This window comes from Malaya genurostris, chromosome 2, assembly GCF_030247185.1.
Source record: "Malaya genurostris strain Urasoe2022 chromosome 2, Malgen_1.1, whole genome shotgun sequence".
NCBI classification, from domain to species: Eukaryota; Metazoa; Arthropoda; class Insecta; order Diptera; family Culicidae; genus Malaya; species Malaya genurostris.
Window position 1 is genome coordinate 220,606,791 of NC_080571.1, and position 23,390 is coordinate 220,630,180.

At 36.6% G+C, this 23,390-nt stretch overlaps 1 protein-coding gene across 1 annotated transcript in view; it reads left to right on the plus strand.

The window, feature by feature from the left end:
- The first annotated feature begins 3,724 nt into the window (after positions 1–3,724).
- The window catches only part of LOC131427685 (serine-rich adhesin for platelets-like), a 460,655-nt gene continuing 440,989 nt past the window's right edge, over positions 3,725–23,390 (plus strand). The window contains exon 1 of the mRNA XM_058591094.1: positions 3,725–4,701. The gene's annotated coding sequence lies outside the window, so the exon portion shown is untranslated. The remainder of the gene's footprint in view (positions 4,702–23,390) is intronic.

Here is a 23,390-nt window from a genome sequence, read left to right on the forward strand (position 1 = left end):
CGCACATACACACAGAGACATTTTGCGTACTCGACGAACTGAGTCGAATGGTATATGACACCGGGCCGCGGTTTAAAAGTCGGTTTTCACAGTGATTGCATAACCTTTCTATATGAGAAAGGCAAAAAGTAACGCTTATAACTTACGAAAAACCTGTTTTAATCCACCTAGTGGAGTAATGATGGCTTTGTTATTTTCATTTTCTCCTATTTATTACAGCAGAAATTCTTCAAAATTGATATACTTGAATTTAAGTTAGTGTAAATCTATTCAATCCTATGTGAGAAAATGAAGTGAGCTCCATTTTCTCACATTTGATTATTATTGTCAGTACCTCCGGAACCGAAAGCTGGATACCGGCATAGTGACGGTTCATTGAAGCATACACTAATATGACTTAAAAATTTATTTCTCTATGAAGATAAATGTACCGGTATTCGTTTGTAAAAATCGGTTCAGCCATTTCCGAGAAAAATGAGTGTTATTTTCACATATTTGATGCATATCCCCCTGTAATTCCGGAACCGAAAGTCGGATCTAAATGAAATTCAGAAACTTTGTACGAAACCATAAGGCCCCTCATTTAAATCTAAGTTTATAAAAATCGGTAAAGCTATCTCCGAGAAAAGCGAGTGACAATATTTGTCACACACACACAGACATTTGTTCAGTTCGTCGAGCTGAATCAAATGGTATATGACATTCGGCCCTCCGGGCCTCGGTTCAAAAGTCGGTTTTAGCAGTCATTGTATAGCCTTTCTGTATGAGAAAGGCAAAAAGTAACGCATATAACGCTTCGTAGCGCCTATAACTTCCAAAAAAATAACGCATGTAACGTTTCGAAACGTCTATAACTAACAAAAAAGTAACGCTTCGTAACGTAAATAACTCACAAAAAGTAGCATATGGAACGCTTCGTAACGCCTATAACTTACTCAAAAGTAACGTATGTAACGCTTCATAACGCCTATAACTTACTAGAAACTAACGCATGTAACGCATCATAACGCCTATGACTAAAAAAAAGTAACACGTATAACGCTCAGTAATGCCTATAACTTACTTAAAAATAACGAATGTAACGCTTCGTAACGCCTATAACTTTCTTATAAGTAACGCATTGTAACTCTTTTCCCGCAACAACCTAATCATTATAACGTTTTTTAACATTCATAATTTCCACAAAATAACTCATGATTCGTAACCTCGAATTAAAGGGGGGGGCGAAGAAGGGGGTAAGGCCTTAGCGATGAAAAAAATCATAATTTTTGCGATTTTTTTCCAGAATTATCTTTCATTAAAATAGATTCAAATGTTTTGCATTATAAAAAGCATCATTCGAACAACATTTTGTAATTTTTTCGTGGATAAATATTGAGAAATAAGTCGGCTAAGAGGTATTTTCGAGAACGCTTCATAAAAATCATGATTTGTGGTGTCCACTGTATCTCAGCGCAGACTAATCAGAAGTGAACAAACGATCGCAGCATAGTTAGAGTAGAAGTTTTTCTAGACCCCAACGTTTCTGTTTGATTTTTTTTTATTTTTAAAATTTTTGGTGGTTGTTCAAAGTGAAAACTACGATTTTTCACGAAAAATCCGCTATTTTATAGCTGCTAAACCTCCCCAAAGTAACAAACAACGAAAAGGAAAACGTTGGGGTCTGGTTTTTTATATGTAGAAAGTGTGTGCAAAATTTGAAAAAAATTGGTGCAGTAGTTTTTGAATGACGATGGACACGGACTTTCAAAACCTGCTCTCGAGGAAAACGCCTTTAAAGGTTTTTGTCTATATAATCAGGGTCTAACATTTTCAAAAAATCATATTCTCAACTTCCAGAGTTTAGTTCCAATAGGCATGAAAATTTCACATAAAATTCTTCAAATCCCCAAATCAAATTGGGGTTTTCAACATTCATTACATCAAATTTATTTTACGTGGTAAATCCCAAATAAGGTTAAAATTTTTGACGAAGTAAATTCCAAATAACGAAAACTTTTTTTACGAGCCAACTCGATTTGCGAACCCCGTTAAGTTCGTTAGTTGTGGTTGAAGTTCTGGTGAATTATCTTTATCAAGATCAACAATTTGTTGGATATAGGACACAGTTCTTTCAGGGACCAAAAATGCAATTTTTTAGTGTTAAATTGATCCGGTAGATGAGGACGTATGCGTAAACAATATCCTAGGACTATTGCTGCTAGGTATCACGACATCATTGGAAAAGATACATTTAGGGATATCGGAATGTCGATCGAATAATCGAGTATTCGATCTATAACCCAGATAATCGACTGAAAATTATTCGATTAGTATAAAAGTAATATTCGATTTTTTAACAAAAGGGTGTACGGACTCGAATTGCATCACTTTCAAAGGGCTGTAAATGGGGCGGACACGGCGTGATTGGTAAGACCATCACCTTTCACGCAGCCTATCTGGTTTCAATTCACAGCCCCGCAAATAGAGGCAGAAGGTTTTCCGGACCTCTATATTTGAATTTAAAAAAAATGGCTGGAACTTTTCGCCAATTGGGTATTGTCAATTTGAATCTTGGGTTAAACTCGCTCATTGTGTAATGTTAACGTTGTGTAAGTGACAGTAGTAGTATTGCAATCATTGCGAAGAGGGAGTGGAAAGAACAACAGCGGTGTAGAATAATTTTGCGCACGCACCTTAAAAATCGGGATCTCTCTCATCGTATCATCGGCTGGTAGCTGTTAAATACTAATGAAATAACCATTGTTTCAAACTCATTCTAAAAATATCGTGTGTTGTCTCATAGTTGGCGTTAGGCCGTTTTTAAGAAGAATTCTGACATCTCTAACCTGACAGTGTAATAGTGTAACATTTTGTTGTGATTGCTGTCGCCATTACAAATTTATAGGATGAATGAAGGACCAACGATAGGATGGATATAAAATCCATTGAGATGAAATTAGGAGCAGAGTAGTGAACACATCATAAGTGTTTTTAGCAGTTTTATGAATATTAGTTAAATTTTCAAGAAATGTGAATCATTTCTCAACGTGAAGCAAGGCGAATGAAGCAGTAATATGAAATATTTATAGTGATTTAGTGGCTAAATCGGGGTTTTAAGGCGACGTTCTTACAAATGAGATGAAATATGGAGCCTACTTGATTCTAAGCCCCGTTAGAAATCAAATAGTTTTTCATATATTTTACATCAACTCTCAACTATTCGACTGATTCTCCTACCCTAGAATGACACATGCGCACCGTTTTCGCCACTGTAGACGTCACTTGTCAACCACCATAATATTTTCGTTGACATTCCACCATATTTGCTTCTCATCATCCTACATAACTTGTCAATGGTGAGCTTTCAAAGCAGTCTCGTGAGCTTTTCCGTAGAGCACCGAAAGTCGCTCTCTCGGAGTGTACATACTACCGAACGGTGCGGTTCTCTCGCATGCTTTCTCTATCTCTCGCTGATATGCCATGTCCCGGCTCAAGCACACGCGTTCGGCTCCCCGATTGGGTTTGTTTTCCTTTCGATTTCCCCCGATTATACGGAAAATTGTACGTGGTTTTCCCGTCGTTGCGTCGATGTAAACATTCCTTCGCTGGTGGTTCGTGGCAGGATTCGCCCGAAGGCATCGAGAAATTCGGTTTTTCGCTCTCTGGCCATCATCGTGTCGTTGCTGTTGTCTCTTTGGGCGTTGTGGAACTGAGGCAGACTCCGAACGCTGGGAATCTACTGAAGTAGTTTAGTTTTGCAGAGATTTTCGACCTTTCCGGATGCTGAACGGGACTTGCGGGCGTGATACAGATTCACTGAAAACCCTGGAATAACATTGAATGCTGTGTCCAACTTTAGTGGTGTGTTTTTTTGCTGCTGTGTGAGTGTGACTTTCAGCCGTCCGGAGCTGGGAGCAGCACGGGAAGGCAATTACCTTCCGACAGTGGCGAAATTGTTTGGTGATACTTAATTGAGGAAAACGAGTGCCAAATCTTACATTTGTTGGGACCTTCTTGTGTCCTGTGCATTGACAGAGTGAACTTGACAAACAAGCAAGCAGTTCGGAAGTTGCAATCGCAACTTCCGAAGGATAATAGCTACGTGAGGTTCAAAAGTTGGGTGGAGTGAGTTTCGGAAAATATTTTGCCTGCTTCTTTGGCATCGATTTGCGGTTTGACAGTGAGTGAGAAAAATTAAACCATTAGGTGCTGAGTCGTGTGAGAACGAACGGAAGAGAAAAACTGACAAGGAAGGAAAACAAAGTTTTGTGTAACGCCATCCAGCATCCAAGCTTCACTTCTCTAGCGGTGGGAATACTATCGAAGGCAATGGATAGTATTCGTCCCAGCGCCTAGAGTGTATATTTTGCGTACTCCAGTGAGACGGGAGTTTCGGAAGAACAAAGTTTTCTTGTAAGGGTCACCCCTGCAAGCGAAAAGTGTGCCGCTGTGTAGTGAATCTCGGTTCGAGACGAGTAAACACCTTTATCGAAAATATTTGTGCGCTTAACTGGTGTGTACACTGTACTGGATTTTCAGGAGTCGGTTCTGCGTTTCAGACTTTCTCCCACGTTAAAGTTCGTCGGTGTGAAGTAAAAGTTCACAAACAAATTATCTTTCCTGTTTGGGAATTCTGTGTGCACGCGAAGCCGAGCAAAAAATACCCACTCCATTGGATATAGGCATAGCAGAAGGATCGAAACGGGAGAGCAGTGAGCGGTGGGTAGATTTTTTTTCCATTTCCGTAATCTTTATTTATCTCACGTCTCCCGTAATTTTACCTCATTGCAGTCACGCGTTTGCCTCGGCACTGCGTTCAGGTGGGACCGACCGAATCTTTTTTTTTGTTACGTTGTTTCCTTTGACTTTTATTTTACGGGAAATTAGTTGTGATAAACTTCGAAATAAGTTTTCGAACGAGACGGAGGGTTTTGCAAATTTCTTGCAAAACTCACTGCCTCAATTGAGCTTATTACCACGGCGACAATGCGACAAACTGAAGATTGGTCTTGGTTGTGTTGCGTTTGTCATTCCACTGGGGGTGGAAGTTTTCGAACACCTGATTTTATTGTCATGTAATTGGACAGGCTTTACATAAGTAATTACCATCCGCTTAGTCTTCTGTGTTTTGTTTCTTTGGCTCTGGAGAAAACTGATGCGCTTCGGTTGGTTGCAAGAAAGTACTTTCATGGTAAGAATGTTTCTTACTCAAAAGGGTTAAATGTTTTTTTCCTAAAAGAAATCAAAGTGAGTTGAACTTCAATTTTCACGTCGCATTTGAAATTTTAAAAAAGGGCCGATCAAATACAACGTTTACTTCCACTAAAGTAACACTCTTAGATTTGGTGCATTAGTCGTGCAATGTCCTTTTGAGGTTGGCTTCCAAGAACCAACGAATGACAAGCCGTTTAAGTGGTACTAAAGCAATTGATGTTTTCGTAGAGTATTAAAAAATTCTACTGGAAATATAGTAGAAACGTTATTTTACAGGGTGAGGTGAAGAGTTGCTTTCTTAAGAAAAAGTTTCTTCGTTTTATTTCTTATTCGCCGTTCTAATATGGAAAACAAGTTGAGCAATCATCATGAAAAACGATCTTTGAAGTGGTCCAATGTGCCAAGTGGCATATTCACTTCGACTCAGTCCGTTAGCATCGCAAAATTGAGGTAATACATTTCTGTAAAGTTTTTAAATAATCAATTCATTCATTTTAAAACAAAAAAAAAAGAAGTGAGTTCGATTTTTGAGTCTTTACTCCTTCGTTACTTACGAAATCGCTTGAAATTGAACCTTTGCACTTTTATTACCTTGCACGGATCGACCGAAATTAGATCTGCGCCTAATTCGTATTACTGTTTTTGAATTAGTTGATTTTAACAACAAAATTTCCAAAACAACTATAAAATTAGTTAAAATTGAGAATTTACTATGCTGAAAAAAACTCTTATTTTTAGAGAATGTGTTTAGTTGGTGAATATTCTGGACACAAACCAGCAATATTTCAATCAAACACGAAAATCTCATTGACAACTAATTTTGTTAATAAAATCAGAAAATTTGTTTCTATCACCATCATTACTGAAGGACAGCACAAAGAAAACAAAAATGAATTTTTTTTTATTAACAAGTTTATTAGCCAAAAACTCATGAGAAGTGTCAAAGCAAAACAATCCATTAAAAAGCTAAAAAGGACAGTCTTGTTGAAACTGTTTGCAAATTGTTTGGATGTTTTTCGTATGTGTTACGATATATCCATATATAAATTTCAAAACTGATATGTAAAAATGTAAACTGTTAGTGGAAAGTGTATTTATTCAGAATTTGTGCGCATTTGGAGCGATTGTGTGTAATAATGTTTTTACGCGGAACAGTAAAGTGAGTTTCGAATGTTGCACTCTAATTGTATATGTCAAATTATGTTTTTTGTATCTTCCAACCTTCCGGGCCACGCCGTCCGGTGTACTTCTTGTATTCGGTTTTTGTTTTTTTTCTCCAATACTACATCGTATTTATACCTGCCAATATAGAAAAAACAACCGCAACTAAAAAATTCTTTTCGTTAGTAGTGTGCCATCTAGTGGCTAGTAGTCATTACGGTGTTAACGTTTTTTCGGTGACAGGGCGCCATATAGCTGCAAATTGCAGAAACCAATTCAACCATTTATGTTGGTTGAAAACAACGTTTTATTTCTCTAATTCAATTAAAAAATTAGTTGAATGGATATGAAGTGTGCCTTAGCTAAGAAATGACAGCACGTTTAATTGGTGAATTCAACTAAAAAAATAGACATTGCAACAAATATTTTATAATTATTAAGGGAAATAAAATAAAAAAGTCTAAATTAGCAAAAGTAAGATTTTTTTAGTTGTCTCAAAAAATAACTAAATCAGAAAATCAACTATTTTTTTTCGTCAAAATGCTGATTTCGGTCTTTCCGTGTGCAATTCGTAAACTGCGACGTCAGCTGAGTTGGCCGGAAGCGGCGGCCTCTTGCATATAAACCTGTAACCGCCTCGTTTGCTTTGCTTCAGTTAGGTCCGAACGAGCGGTAGCATACGAACAAAACGATGAGGCGAAGCCGCATTAGATATTTTTTTATCTGCATTCAGTTATCGGAAAATACCGCAAACAATTATCTGGTAGGTACACTAATAAAGTCAACAAGTGTTTTGGGAATCTCATTCTTAGGATCATGAATAAACTTACAAAAAATAAAAAAAAAGTCTCTGGACCATTTCAGAGGTACGATTTTAGGTCAACAAAACGGGAGTAAACATATTTATTTTTTATTTATCGTTTTTTGCCTTTCTCATATAGAAAGGCTATGCAATCACTGTGAAAATCGACTTTTTATCCGAGGACCGGAGGGCCGAATGTCATATACCATTCGACTCAGCTCGACGAACTGAGCAAATGTCTGTGTGTGTGTGTGTGTGTGTGTGTGTGTGTGTGTGTGTGTGTGTGTGTGTGTGTGTGTGTGTGTGTGTGTGTGTGTGTGTGTGTGTGTGTGTGTGTGTGTGTGTGTGTGTGTGTGTGTGTGTGTGTGTGTGTGTGTGTGTGTGTGTGTGTGTGTGTGTGTGTGTGTATGTGTGTGTGTATGTAACAAAAATATGCACTCACTTTTCTCAGAGATGGCTAAACCGATTTTCACAAACAAAGATTCACATGAAAGGTCTCATGGTCCCATAGCCTGCTATTGAATTTCATTCCGATCCGACTTCCGGTTCCGGAGATATAGGATGATATGTACTAAAAAGTGAAAAAATATGCACTCACTTTTTTCAGAGATGGCTTAACCGATTTTCACAAACTAAAAGGTATTATAGTCCCATAGCATGCTATTAAATTTCATTTGAATGTGACTTCCGGTTCCGGAGTTATATGGTAATATGTGAAAATTTGAGAAAAAGTTTAAACTTAATTATCTTTGAAACAGCTCAATCGATTTCCGCAAACTATGATTCAAATGAAAGGTCTTATAATATTCTAAAAATTTTTGGAACATTTTATCTGGATCCGACTTCCGGTTCCGGAACTAAAGCGTGATAAGTGGAAAATTACCAATTTTATTAGCATTTTTCCACGAACGATGGTTAAAAACAGGTACAAATCCCATAAAACTGTCTGATAAATTCTTCTAGTTTGCAGAGCTTGTTAGTTTGTGGGCATGAAAACTTAATTCGGCACTACTGGTCCCCTCTTTTTCTTGGAGATGGCCAAATCGATTTTCACAAACTTATAGGTTCAAAAGAAAAGTCTTACAGTTTCATACGGAATTCTTTAATTTATTGTGGATACAACTTTCGGTTCCGGAACTACAGGTTAAACAGGATTTATAGAGTTTGTGAGATTAGATCCGAACAAATTATCCTATTTCTATTCAATAAACAGTTGTTTTTGCGAATTTCACGGTTATATTTATGATGTAATGAGTAATATGAGAAAGGCATCATTACACCACTAGGTGGATTAAAATAGGTTTTATCAATTCCAACCACGACATTAAGACTAATTAAGAATTCGGCGAAATTACTGTTTCGGCAAAATGGCTTTCAGCGAAATGACTTTCGTCGAAATGGCATTCGGCCAAATATTAGCTCATATTAGTTGATGACCATATAAATTTATATTGACTGTACTGGTTGCGGTTTCAGGTTCCGAAAGTAGTGTTCTAAAATTCCAAAAACGAAACTCACTACGATTTCTCAAAGATTTGAGATTTGAGGTTTAGGAATAGATAATAGTTCGAAGTAGCCAAAATCAGCTGAACAAGGTGAATTGGAACCCTTGGTAGCGATGTTCATATGCTTCAAGTTAGGCCAATCCACAGCTATTTCTTTTTTCAATCGCTTCTTTAATGCACGCTAATACTTGCATTTCTGTTTTGAAGTAGTCCTCCAAAAGTATACCATGACAATCCCAAAAAACCAACATCATGATTTTTCTCATCGATTAAGCTTCCTTTGAGGCACTTCTTTCGCTTGAAAGCACTCGTGCAGACTTCAGTCCATTTCCAGGTAATCATTCTGTTCTATGACGAATAATAATGGATCCAGCCAAACATGTATTCGAAGTGCGCTTGCGTTTGTCTTTCGAGTCCTATATAAATATGTGTGGGATACAGCGACAGAATTATTGTCATTTATTTTACATCGGTTGTAAGCTCTATTTTTAGTAGTTTTGACAATGTCAGTGGCGGTAGAGGTCAATCTGCAGGTTCAACAGCCCAATAATATTCATCAAACTTTTCTTTTGATTCTGTTCCCTTCTTTTTGAATTTCGGAAGGGGCCCGGGCCTCTCGGGCCCCCATCTGGATACGTGCCTGCTGTTTCACATGTCGTGTAAATTTCATTATTTTTTCTGTGTAGTCGTTTGCAATCTGAACAGGTACGGATTATTGTTCAAACGGGTTACCGTCTATGTTGTGTTTCACTGCATTCAGAGTATTTCAATGGGCAGAACAATTTCTAGAATCTTTTTGCGGTCTTGCGCTCGAGAAATATTTCCGAGCAATGCCGAGTAAATCTGCTTGTGTTAGGAATGAATTGTTTATTTAACAACTTGACCAACCATCTACCAATCCAACGAGTGCACAGTCAGGTACGTTGCAACAGTTCCCGAAGATGATTTTGACTTGAAATAAATTCAGCAGTTGTCATCACTGATATTATCATTTGTGTTTTTATAGCAGTAACTATACAATACAAGCAGTATGATGCAAAATTATTCATGGAAAATTTAGTTGAATTGATGAATTACTGAAGGAAATACTCAAAAAAGAAATTATGACAATATAAGATTCAAGTAAGGCGATGTGCAGCAATTCATTCATAAATAAACGCGAATTGAAATACTGTCATCCCCATCGCTTCAACGGCGAAATACTGCACGGAAAGAAATCCGTTATCGTTTTCACGATTAAAAACTCTTTTTTATCCACCTAGTGGTGTAATGATGACTTTTCAATTTGTAAACAGTTATGTCAAGCTAGTAAGAATTTTTCTTTATTTTGCATCGTCGCAATAAACAATTAAACACACTTTACCCTATAGTTCTGGAACCGGAAATCGAACCCGGATGAAATTAAACAGCAAACTATGAGACTGTATGAACTTTTATTTCAGCCTGTTTGTGGCAATCAATCAAATCATCTCTGAGAAAATTGAGTGAGTTTCGTTTTAGAGTTATAAATCACTATTTCAGGTACTTCTGGAACCGTCAATTTGGAGCCAGGATAGCCGAAGTCGGTTCGTTTATTAAGTGACTAATATTGCCTACAAATTGAATTCTAGAAGAATTTTACCCCTTTTTTGCATTTTTTACCCTAGGAAAGCATGATGAAATTCAATAGCAACCTATGGAACTACGAGATTTTTAATTTTATGAAAAAGCCTTGGTATTACATTCCTTATGTTTCAACAGACTTCGAAACCGATTCAGAGAGTACAGGACCATTGCACGGCGAGTGCTACGATCCTACTGACACTACGAATCCTTCCAGATCGGCGGGACTCGAACATACGACAACTGGTTTGTAAGACCAGTACCCTATGCATTGAACCGCCAGCCCAGAATGGATTTTTATTTTATGAGTGACATTATTTGACACATATTCACACACAGACATTGCTCAGCTCGATAAACTGTTTCGAATGATGTACAACACTAGTTTCACTAGTCAATTTTTGTAGTGATTGTATAAGTATTCTATATGAGAAAGGCTATAAGTGTACTTCTATAGAAAATCATCGTTATGATTTTGTAATAACACTAACAAGTACGTACAAATTGAATAAAAGATTTACAAATTTACATATTTTTCACCTGAAAAATATAGATTTAAATGTGGCATCCCTGCGCGCTATACGAAATTGAACATACGGAGCATGAAATTGAAGCACGTTGCGAACGGAGCACAGCCGCACGCACCGACGCGTATCAGTTTTGCATCGTCATGTTGAATGATGATTTGAATGTTTTGACACTCTTCGCCCTATAATTTCGGAACCGGAAGTTAGATCAGGATGAAATTGCGCAGTACATTTTAGGACAATGAGAGCTTTAATTTGAATCTTGATTCGTGAAAATCGGCTTAACCGTTGCTGAGAAATCGAAGTGAGTTTTGGGAGATTTTCTTCACTATTATCGGTGCTTCCGGAAGTTGAAATCGGGAGCTAGTAGTCCCAAAGTAGTTTAATATATTCACTAACTAACAAGATCTGCCAACTAGATGGTTTTGGTAGTAAGTTTTATAAAAATGTGCACCTCGTTTCACCATCGCTTGAGCAAAAATATTCATGAAATAGGAAATTTTTACTAATCGCACTGTAATATCGGAGCCGGAAGTCGGATCTGGATTAACTTTTTGTTGACTTTTTGAAAAAAATTAACACCTTTTATTTGCGTCTCAGTTTGTAAAAATCGGTTAATAAATTTCCGAGAAAATTGAATGCGAATTTTTAAATAAATTTGCACATATTTCATTGTAATTCCGGAACCGGAAGTCGGATCTAAATGAAATTCAAGAAAATTGTATGAGGCTTTAAGACCTTTCATTTCAATCTAAATTTGTGAAAATCGGTCCAGCCAACTCTGAGAAAGGTGTGTGACTATTTTTTTAAATTTTTTTTTGGATATCACCCTGTGATTCCAGAACCGGAAGTATGTTCCAAATGAACTTTGTATGGGATCTTAAGACCTTTCCGGGTCTCGGTTGTAAATTCGGTTTTCACAGCGATTTCATAGACTTTCTATATGAGAAAGCAAAAATCATGAAAACAATTATTTCATCTTGTGAAACTCGTAACTCCACTTTTCTTACCGGAGATCACTTTGAACCTTCTAAACCAAGTGAAAATATGATAGAATGTATAATTGATTCATTGATAAGCAAAAAGCAGGCATTGGAATAACTGCACTTTTTGTGTGTTTGATTCGGTGAAATATTTACCTAAAAATTTTAAATTTATTATGTTTATGGATGATCCGACTGATAGGCAATTGACATCATATAAGACCACGAACGGACTAAGTACGGTTTCATCTATTATTTGGAAAACACTAAAGTAATGTTTTTAATAAATACAACTGACGAGGTTTTCGTATTTTTGATATTTTTGTTGTTGTTAGAATAACATTTCGATAGCTATCAGAACCCGTAATATATTTTACGGTTTTTGATAGCTATCGAAATGTTATTCTAACAACAACAAAATTACCGATTTTGATTTTGGAACACCATCTAATAAAAAACATTAAATTGTGCTTGCCTAGCTACTCAGTTTAACGTGCATAGTAATATCACAGACTGAATTGATTCTTCGCAATTTTGTTCTGTGCACATCTAAACTCATTTATTGGAAAGGCATATACTATATATGTATAAATTCATTTTTCAAACGGTTTCTACTACAAATAGGTTCAGCTACACCGCGATTTCCAACAGAAATATTTGCAAAATTTGAATTAACTGTTTCAGAACTAATTGGCTCAGGAGGCACGTTCCCCTATTTATTAAAACAGCCGTTCATATTCTTAGGCATTACGACTAAATGTATGTATACTGTAAGGAAGACCACTATGAGCCCTGAAGTTATATCCACAAATGTAACGTACGTTACGCTTCAATTTTATCCAAAAATGATCAGATAGTTCATGATCCGATAACTTTTCATTATGGTGTATAATCATAACATGAAAATACACTCTTTTTATGAAATCATGACTCATTTTGATAATTTGTGCAGAGTCGGATTTCTGCCCGTGTGAGCATCTCATTGCGCGCCAAACACCTATCGTAGATCTGGCAAGCAATGGCGACTTTTTTCAGTTGAAAATTCAATTTTCGTACAAAACTCAAAACTGGACTATTCAGTCAAATTTTCCTACTTTTTTCATGCGTCACCTTCGGCTCATCAGTGTTTAAAGCAGTTCAAATTACCTGAACGGTTCAAATTGAACTGTTAGGCGGAGATGTTAGTTCAATTTGAACTGTTTTAAGCACTGATGAGCCGAAGGCGAAACGTGAAGAAAGCTGAAATAAAATATGTGCTTTTTTGTACAAACCAAAAACTCAAATATTCAAATTTTCCTAGCTTTTTTATGTACGAACCTGGCGAGAGTAGAAACTGATCCAACAAAAAATAATAATGATGTAAATCTGTTCATCCGTTATTATGTGATGCGATCACAAAGAATGACCATCTCACCACTAGGTGGATTAAAACAGGTTTTACTAATCCAAAGCCAAAGTCAATAGGCTTCAGAATGTCAGATGGATTGTGGAAAACAACTTATGAATTTGTTTTTATATAGATTATAAAAATAATGCAAGATTATATTATGGTATCATGAATTCATGAACTCACAAAGGAGCGTAATCTCTCATAAACCTTTATTCCTGTTCTTTAAAGAGCAAGCTGTTCTCCACCGCGCGGGAAACATAAGTCGAAAAAAACTCATTTCCTTACCACATGAACGCCAATACTGTTTATATTTAATTATTTACCTTGTACGTAGTCACCAAATATTACCACATTCCAACATAAGCTGACATATCCGTCGGTTAAATTATCCATTTACCGATTCGTTCCATTTGCCTCAGATAACCGGCTTAAATTACACGCACACACGCACACACCCGGGAGACCGGGTACCCAGATCCGCTGCAAAATGGATTCTTCGTATCTGTTGCTGTTTTTTCCCCCGCACCATATCGGAGTGGTTCCTTCCTTGCATCTTCCAGCAGCAGCTTCCCACAACAATAATGAGAAAAGCAGAGGAATTCCAGTGATAAAAATAATAACGATAATAAAATGCCTGCAGCAATAAAAAACCAACGGCAGGCGACTACCTTCGAACGGTTGTGCTCTGATGACAACAACACACACAGGGAGAGAGAGTCCTTGGCGATAACGGTACCGCCAACCACGGAACCACGGGCTCGATCCTGTAAGCCATTGAAGAAAAAAAAAGAAAAACGTTGGCAATAATTTTCAGTTTCTGCTAGGCCTCCCCATAGACACAATGGCCGGGAAAATTTTCCCATTGCCCATTGCCACTGAACAGGGACGAATGTTTTGCTTCTTTGCTTCTCTTGGAAGGCGGGGGTCGCTATCTAATGAGCTGGGATGCTGAGCAATGTCATGCTGGGCGGCGAAGTAAAATGCAAAAAAAAATATTAAAAAAAAATATGTTTCATTCAGTCCCGCCAGAATAGTGAGGTGCAAGAAATTACATCACCGCCGACAGTGATACTGTACCGAATGTTGGTTTTCCCTTTGGTACGACCGAGTAATGGGACCGAAAGGTGTACACGACTGCTTTACAGCTTTTCTAACGAACTGATCCTGACCTATAACAAAGACAGTAAAATCTCTTTATTTCGATGCGTCCCCGTCGTTCCACCGCGGCAAGCAAATGCTGCTCAGCGCGATAAAATTTAAAGACAGGAGGATTTAGATCGTATTTTTGTGGTGTTATTATGTCTGACATCCAGCGAAAGGTCGAGTGGATTACACCTGCATTTGATAGTGGGAAAGCATTATCGTTTCGACTTTTATGTGCCGGTAAAATTGCATTACCATTTCAATCGTATTTGTCTAGTCATTCAGGCTACGTAATTGGAGCTGAAAATTACAATTCGCTCGGCAGAAGCTCGTTCCCAACACGGCTGCTGAATTTCATTTCCATTTTCGCGCTCGAGATGAGCTACGGAGCTACGAAATATGTGGGATTTGATCCTGAAGGAATTTGTGATGGGGAGCCTTAATTGCACATGTCACATTTTACTTGTGTCGACCGCTTATAGCAATCTAATAGCAATGAATTTCTCAATTAATTCATCCAAATTGTGTTTAGGTACACTTTGAGAAAAGGACGTGACTTTGAGGTACAATTATACTTGAAGTGATCTATTTTTCAGTATCTGGAAAGAAATAAAAATTGATGTTTTCAGCTGCTTTTGTAGCCGTCTATAAAAATTGAAAATACAAAATAAAATTTACGCGTTACAAAATACAGTAGAAAAATTGATACAAGAGCAGGGCCGGTGAAAGAGGTGGGTACGGTTGGTAACACTACCCATTCGAAAATTCTGGGTAAGGTAAGGTGGGTAATTTCTCACCTGAAATTTCGAACAAAAAACAATTAAATATTAGCATTATTCATGATAATAAAAATATTTTTATTGTAATTCGGAGTAATAAATAAAATCATGATTATAGAATGCTAGTTCTCAAGGTAGAGCAAGGATGTGAAGATACACCGCAGAAAGGTGAGACGTGACAAAGGTCATTTAAGCAGGCAGAAATCTTTTAGAAACTTAACTTTTCCCTTCCAGCAAAGCAGCCGAGCTTAAGCATCTCATCAATGCGAATCACTCGGGTCTCTGAGATACCGGAAAAATACCGATAAAGATTTTTACTCTTTACATTCCGAACCGGCAAAAGAAGAATGCAGTAGCAAGTAGAAAGTAACAACTTTTGGTAGCTTTGCCGGAATAGTAAATAGTAGAAGACCTTTATCGGAATTTTCCGGGAGATGTTTAAGGTCGACTCCTCTTGTAAAAAGTGAAAGTTAAGTTACTAAAAGATTTCTGCATGATGAAATGAACCTTGTCACATCTCACCTTCTATATCTTTACATGAAGAAAATCACTCAAAATCTTTTGACGTAGGACTACGTTTTTTTTATTCAATAATATAATATAATTTTTAGGCACACTGCTTAAGCTCTAAGATGCCAAGGGTATTTTCTAATCGTAATTAACGACTGACTTAAAACTAGAATAGTGTCATTAAGAAAAGCCGTATCGGGGTCGCGGATTCTCGAAAATTCATCTTTCAGGTGGTGATCAGCAGTGGCCGGTGAATTGAATATAGCATGAGAGTCTTCCAGATGGCGTTGGTAAATATCTATGTTGGCCGCATCATTCGATCGGTGTGGGTCCGCGGGAAACACCCCCGGCTACGAAGACCCGGCGGATGGCCCGCAGCCTGGTCATCGACTGGAGCGGCCTTCCGTTGTCGGTGATGGTGATGTCACGGAAGAGAATGAAAGAGAAGTAAATATTGTGGAAAGCGAGGTAAAAAGGGGGTGTGGGAACAACATGTCTAAATACGACAGAGATCTAATTAGTTGCCATCGGAATGGTGAAGAGACAGGGGAAAGGAGAATGAAAAAGTGGAAAAGAAAAAGTGACAAAAAAAAAAGATCTTGTTAGTTCCAATAAAGATTGTGAACAGGGACGAAGATCGAGAGAATTGGGCGGATGACAAAGTTTTTGTTTTCTATACCGGTGTGCGAATTCAAAATACTGAGAACCGTACAAACAGTGCTCAGGTTTGAACATCTATATCTCAATCATTTTTATTTAATTTTCCATATCATTACATAAACGGCATTAAAAATATTTCTACACTTCGATTGGAGTTGGTGAATCTATATCTATAAAATCATATTTCAGATAATTGGTGATCGAAACTTCAGTTAGTAACGAAAATCTTTGTCATGGTTTCTTCTAACAAATACATACAAGTTCACGGTTTCCATTAAATTTCTGCGTTTCAATGAGTGTGTTCGCTTTTAAGAAAATCACTCATATAAACCAAGATTCTGTATCGAATCAACTAGAACTCTGTGTGGTTCAGAAAAGAAGTAAAAGTTGCTAACACATCGTTCAAAAAGTCCAGGAACTAACCAGAAATACATAATTTTGTGTGCAGGCATATTTTTCATTCATCAACATTATCATCTTTAAATGACATACAATCGTTCTAGCACTTTTCATAATTTTTCAATACCATCCTAATAGAATGATTTGTCACTGATCTAAACATCGGCTTCCTTTGCGACGATGACTGTCTTATTCGAGCCAAATATTTTTCTTCGGCGTGTCTTTTTCTGATCCGCAAAGGACAAACAATCGGTGAGGGCTAGGTAATTGTGAACAAGGTGGATGAGGAAACAGATCGCAGCCAAATTCGTTTATTTTTTTCATTGTTTTCATTGACTTATGGCACGGTGCATTGTCTTGGTTAACGGTGAATCACTTTTGATGGTACTTTCCTGTTCAAGATTGTCGATGTGAATTATACATCGAACATCTAAAAAACTTTGGCCATGATTGTTCCAGCTACCGGATACGTTTTCAGATGGCTTTCCCAGTCTGAATGCTGGTATGACTCCGGATAAAAATGTGGATCCAACATGTTTCGTCCACTGTTTTATACCAACACATCCGATTTTATTGCGGCAAGCTTTGTTGATTATGAGCGGCCGTGTTCGAGATCCGTTTGGTGATGATTTTTTTATGGTCAGATTTTCGTACAAGATCGTAAAAAAACTTTCAGTTCATGTGCTAACGATCTCAGCATATCTAATCTCACGAACTTTGATTTTGCGTTCATACATCACGTTCATCAAAACTTGCTTAATTTTTTCCGGTTGACTGCTTCATTTAGCCACGTTCAAAATCAGAATACCACAAACCTTCATTTTTAATGGATCCTAGTGGGAAAAACACTTCTAAAGCTATAGCTGGGCTTGCGCGTTTTTCCCCTTTAAAAAGCAATGTTTTAGCAACACACGGAATTCGTTATTTCCATTTTTCGTAAATGGATTAGTAACGTCACTTATATGTCGATAGATTCAGTGTTCGTGGTGCTATTGATGTTAAATGTTCCTTGAAGGTTGGTACTTTGAATAGAAGACAAATATCGACAGTGAGTTTGAAACCAGGTTAAACCTTAGATGCGAAATTCTATTTTAAAACTTAGTACCGAAAGCTCTTCAAATTTCTAATTTACGCGTTACATGGAAAGTTTTATAGAATCAATATTTTATTTTAAAAAAACGGCTAAAGGGCAGAGTGATAAATATAGGGATGAATATCATTTCCATTAGAATGGAGAAATACTTCAAAATAGTGGGTCGTTCTACGCAGTATGAAAAATTACCCACCTGGGTTTAACATGTTTCACCGGCCCTGTACAAGAGTGTCATGATGTTACACCGCATTTTTAGAAGACTGGATGTTTTGAGTGGTACCATCTTTTACCAGAACATTCAAATAACACATCATAGCTAAACTATTTATCTTTTTCTTAGAACATTGAATAGAAATTCTAACGACTAGCGTAACCAGCCTTATATCTGCGCTTGTTGCGATGACTGCATTTCGTTACGTAGGTTGTTGCTAATGTATTTCTCTTTGGAAACACTAAGTGTTGCCTGGTGGATTCGATGTTTCCATTATAAAGTTTGACATTTATAATCATAACCATCCTTAGAACATTCTGTCATTTGAGCGATATTTGTTTTGTTCACAGTGAGCTGAAAATTTTACCTCAGAAAAAAAAATGGAATTGATTCGTAAACATTTTCGTTCAATAATTTATTACGATTTTCGTAGTGGATTATCAAGACAATAGTTCAATCAACTTAGTTCGACTTTTGGCAGTGTAGCACCATCCAATACGACAGTAAAAACTGGTATAACGAATTCAATCGTGATCGTAGTGCGCTTGCCGATGAATTAAAAGAAGTTTGTCCAAAATCAGTTGTTTTGCCAGAAAACATCGATGCTGTGAACAATCTTATCTTATCGTCTTGCGTATTAGGTTGAAAAACTTATGTTATTTTACATTTTCGTCGTGAAAAAAATGACTCATATGGTATCGCCAGCTATTATATTATATTATAGCTATTGTGGGTGTTGCTATATATTATATTATAGCTATTGTGGGTGTAAAGTAAGAGAATATCACCAGAGAAACATTCATAGGTTTCCTATAATTTCATGTGAAATATTTTTCCCTATGATCCCCAGAAATAAATAAACGAAGAGTTGGGTTTATTATATCGTATTTTAATTTATTGCTTTAAAAATAAGAATAGTAAAATAAATAGTTAATTATGGTATTCAACGAAACGATTTCGTTTACTAGTTTAGCACAATTAGACGTTGCACATAACATTTTTATTCGTTCAGAAACACACTAGTCGCTTTGGAAATAAGTTTTTTTAACATTCAGTAGAAAAATATCGATTTAATAATAACTGAAGAATTGATAGCGATTTTTATAGAAGGGAAAACCATTTCCCTTGAGCATTAAGGGGTTAACCGGGTAAACGAGGCGTTTGCCGATTTGCATGCATGAGACCACCGCCTCTGACTGGTCATTGGGGGACTCGAATTACGTCACCTCAGTCACCTAAGCGTCTTTGGTCTTTGGCTAACCAAATTTTGTGCTAGGGCACATAACCGTTTTTATTATTTTTACGTTTCGTCTTTGACTCATCAGTGCAGAGTAGTTCGAATTGAACTGCTTAGTGCTAAACTCGGCAGTTCAATTTGAACTGCTAAGCAGACGTAAAGTTTCTGCTACTTACAGACATTGCCATTCGTTGCTTGTTTTAATCCACCTAGTGATGTAATGATGCCTTTCTCATATAAATTATATTTCCAAAAATATCACTTTCAAAATTTTATTTAAGTTTTTTAATTTCATTTCTGTCATCGTTAGATTTTCTGTAATAATTTCGAAAGCCCATAGCTCAGTGATCTGTAGAAAGATTTATAGAATCTAACTACTAATAAATGCGAAAAAAAAATTCAACTTAAACATGTATTGTAACAACAGTGAAGTTCAGTTGTTGCAATGACTAAGCGGAAACATATATTGGGGAAGCCAAATGAATGAAAAACTAGCAGAAAAGATGATTTATTGGAAAAAGATACGCTCAGAGACAGGACTCGAACCTGCGTTCCTATGCATTCCGTGCATACGTGCTACCATTTCACCATTCTGAATCTTGGTATAGACACTCTAAAAAGCCAGTCAGACAAGCTAGAACCAACTAAAATTCATAAATCGTTAAAAACATTGAAGTGTTTCAATAGTACACCATTGGAAAATTTGTCAGATTTGACCCATGCCAGCACCAGCCAATCAGAACGTGACAAGAGAACACATTATATGCTGCTGTACAACTATCGTACAACTGTATCTATATAAATGATGAATATTCAACTTTTTCCCATTATTTTCTGTGCAACGGTTGTCAAAGCAAGACATACGGAAGAGCAACACCGAAGACCTCACGCTTTTGGAATGTAGCAAGCAGCAGGACGGTGTAAAGGAACTACATTAGAGGAACAGTTTTTAACAGCGATTTGCTCAGAACATGTTTATCAATTTCCATACGTATGAATATATGCATATAAAGTTAGAAAAAGTTTGAGTTATAAAGTTGTTTGTTGGAATTTATCCATTTGATAATTGTCTTAAATATCTAAAGAAAAGAGTTTCCATACACGGGCAAAATTCCGATTCTAGAAATGAGCAAAACGAATCATGATTTTGGGAAAATAATATATTTTCTTGTTATGATAATACACCATGATTAAAATTTCTCGGATCATGATCCATTGGGACTGAATTCGGTGAAATTTAAACGTAACCCACTTGACGTTGTTGGGTATAACATCAGGCGTATTTCTGCTACGATGGTATTTTTTGCAACATAAATTCAGTAAAAAGCAAGACGAACTTCTTTTAAAATTAATATATGTTTTTGAAAAACGACGACGCCTAAAATAACGTGTTTACTTGCGTTCATTGCTTCAGTTTTGATTTTGTGTTTCAGAATTTAAACACTCAAACGAACTGCATGAAAAAACACGTGTTAATCACACCTTTTAAAAAGAAATTTTATGTCGAATTCTTGCAAAAAAAAATTAAAATGATTGGTTTTATGATTTCTTTTCGTGTAATATACGGGAGACCGGGGCTAAGTCGGACACTTTTTTAATATTTTTACCCAAGCTATCTCTACCGTTGTGAAGCTTCAACTTTCAGCAAAAGCAAAGTCTCGGCATTACATTCTTTTTGCGTCCAGAACTATTGCATTGCTAGTATTACGATCCTAGTGACACTGAAAATTCGTCCAGGCCGGGGCTCGAACAGACGACAACTGGCTTGTAAGACTCAGTGTTGGGAAAAATCGACTGAAATTTTTCATAAGTAATTTTCATACAAAAAAAAAACATCGATACGAAAACTCACTGCAGAAAAGTTCAGTACTGATTTTTTGCCAACGCGATTCTCACTGAAACTGATTACACATGGCAAAAAATTAGTTGTGAAAAGTTCACTAGCGAACATTCTCCTCGATGATATTCAAGAAAAAAGGTCGCACATTGAATATATCTGATATGTTTCTCAAGCAGACGATTTTTGGGAAATGAATTTTCATAGCCATTAGACCCTTTGCAGAATACATGTGAATAAATTCACCGATGAACAAAATCTGATTTTTTCTGAAAATGTTCAATGTGCGTAGTGTGGTTAATAAGTGATGGTGGAGTAAAATCAATGAAAGCAGCAGTGCTGTATTTAATAATCGATATAATGATAATAAAAACATTAATAAAAACAATCACACAGCATGTTGTGTCGCTGATTAAAAAATATAAGCCGATTTAGTCTGAATAACGTACGCAGAAGCAACAGGAGCGCAGGCTATCGCTTCGCTCATTTTAACCCTCTATTCAAACGCTGCGATTACTGTGTGTCCGAGACATGCTGACAATGTTGCGCTCCTGTTACTTCTTTAAATCAAATTCATGTTAAATAGCGTTTTATTCGGCGTGTGCAAAATAAGAAATAATAGAAAATCTCGCATTTGTTATTTCTCAACTGTGATTCTGTTGCGAATTTATTCGGCAGAGATTATTTTTTATTAATGAAAATATAATAATTAATTCTTACACGAATAACTTCGGTGTCGAACTGAAGTGTAGTGGAAATTGTGGCAGGTTCAGGGTTTCGGACTTAGCAAATGGTACCGACGGGTTCGAGCTTACAACCGTCAAATGACTGATTTATTTTTTGAATTGTAGTTTTGTTCGATTTACATTTTCAATTAGTGTGAGTGTACATTTTTACCGAGAAGTCTTGAGTCTTGACCATTACATATATAAAAGAAGTTTTGGATGTAACGATTGGAGAAGGCTAGTGTTTATTAAACATCGCTCGGCTCGCGGCGATGGCAAGAACAATTGAAGTTATTTATTCTCCTTCGCGCTAGGCGGAAAATCTACGCCAGCGGCGCGCATGGTTTAATGTGTTTGATTTCATTGCGTTACTTTGCTTATGCGCTGTAAGCAATTTAAGTGTTGAAGCAAAGAGGATCGTCATTGGTACCAAGCATAATTTCGGTCATGTTGGTCCAACTCGTAAAATGTTTAAAGTTTATGATTTGTAAAATGCTGATGCACCAAATCATAAGACTGAATGTGCTACAATGTATGGAAACGGAAACGTTTACAATGTATCTACATTGTGTCGAAATGAAATGTAGTATTGAGGTCGTTCTGACTATGTGGATTGGGATTAACGTGGAAAACGTGGTGGTTTCGTAATTCCGCCACAAAATTCAGCATCGGAATACCTTCGGAGACTCTTCTTCCTTTCGATTATTTAGTGATATTTCTGTCAGTGAAAGTTCGTCATTAAGTCTCTCTGACACGAAAAATCATCTGTGAACTGTGAGGTTCAGAATTTTGTAGATTCAAACATTACATAGCGGCATTTGATCTCTTGCAATGTAATTCGATTGAGCGTATTAAGGGGCGGGTAGGGTCTAACACTTTTGAAAAATCGTTTATTTTTTTCTTTATATTTTCTTATAGTAAAACATTCCAAGAATATTCTATGAAATTTTCAAGCCTATCAGAACAAAACTCTGCAAGTTATGGGCCTTTATCTTTGCTTATCTTATACTGCGAAGAAGTAAGAGCTCGGCACATAGGCCCAAGACTTCTGCTTCGATTGACTTAAAAACTTGACAAAACAAATGTTTTATTGTAACAAATTATAAAAGAAAGAATATGATTTTTTGAAAATATTAGACCCTACGGGCTCCCTTGAGTAATAAATTGTTTCCATTGATTTTATAGACAAAAAACTTTAAATGCTTTTTGCTCGATAGCAGGTTTTGAAATTCCGTGTCCATCGTCATTCAAAAACTACTGCACCAATTTTGTTCAAATTTTGCACATACTTTCTACATATATAAAACCAGACCCCAACGTTTTCCTTTTCGTTGTTTGTTACTTTGGGGAGGTTTTTACAGCTTCAAAATGGCGGATTTTTTCGTGAAAAATCATAGTTTTCACTTTGATCAATCACCAAAAATTCAAAAAATTAAAATAAAATTAAACAGAAACGTTAGGGTCTAGAAAAACTTTTTCTCTAACTATGCTACTTTGATATGTTCATTTCTGATTAGCCTGCGCTGAGATACAGTGGATACCGCAAATCATGATTTTTTAGAAGCGTCTTCAGAATACCTCTTCACCGACTTATTTCTCAATATTTTGCCACGAAAAAATTACAAAATGT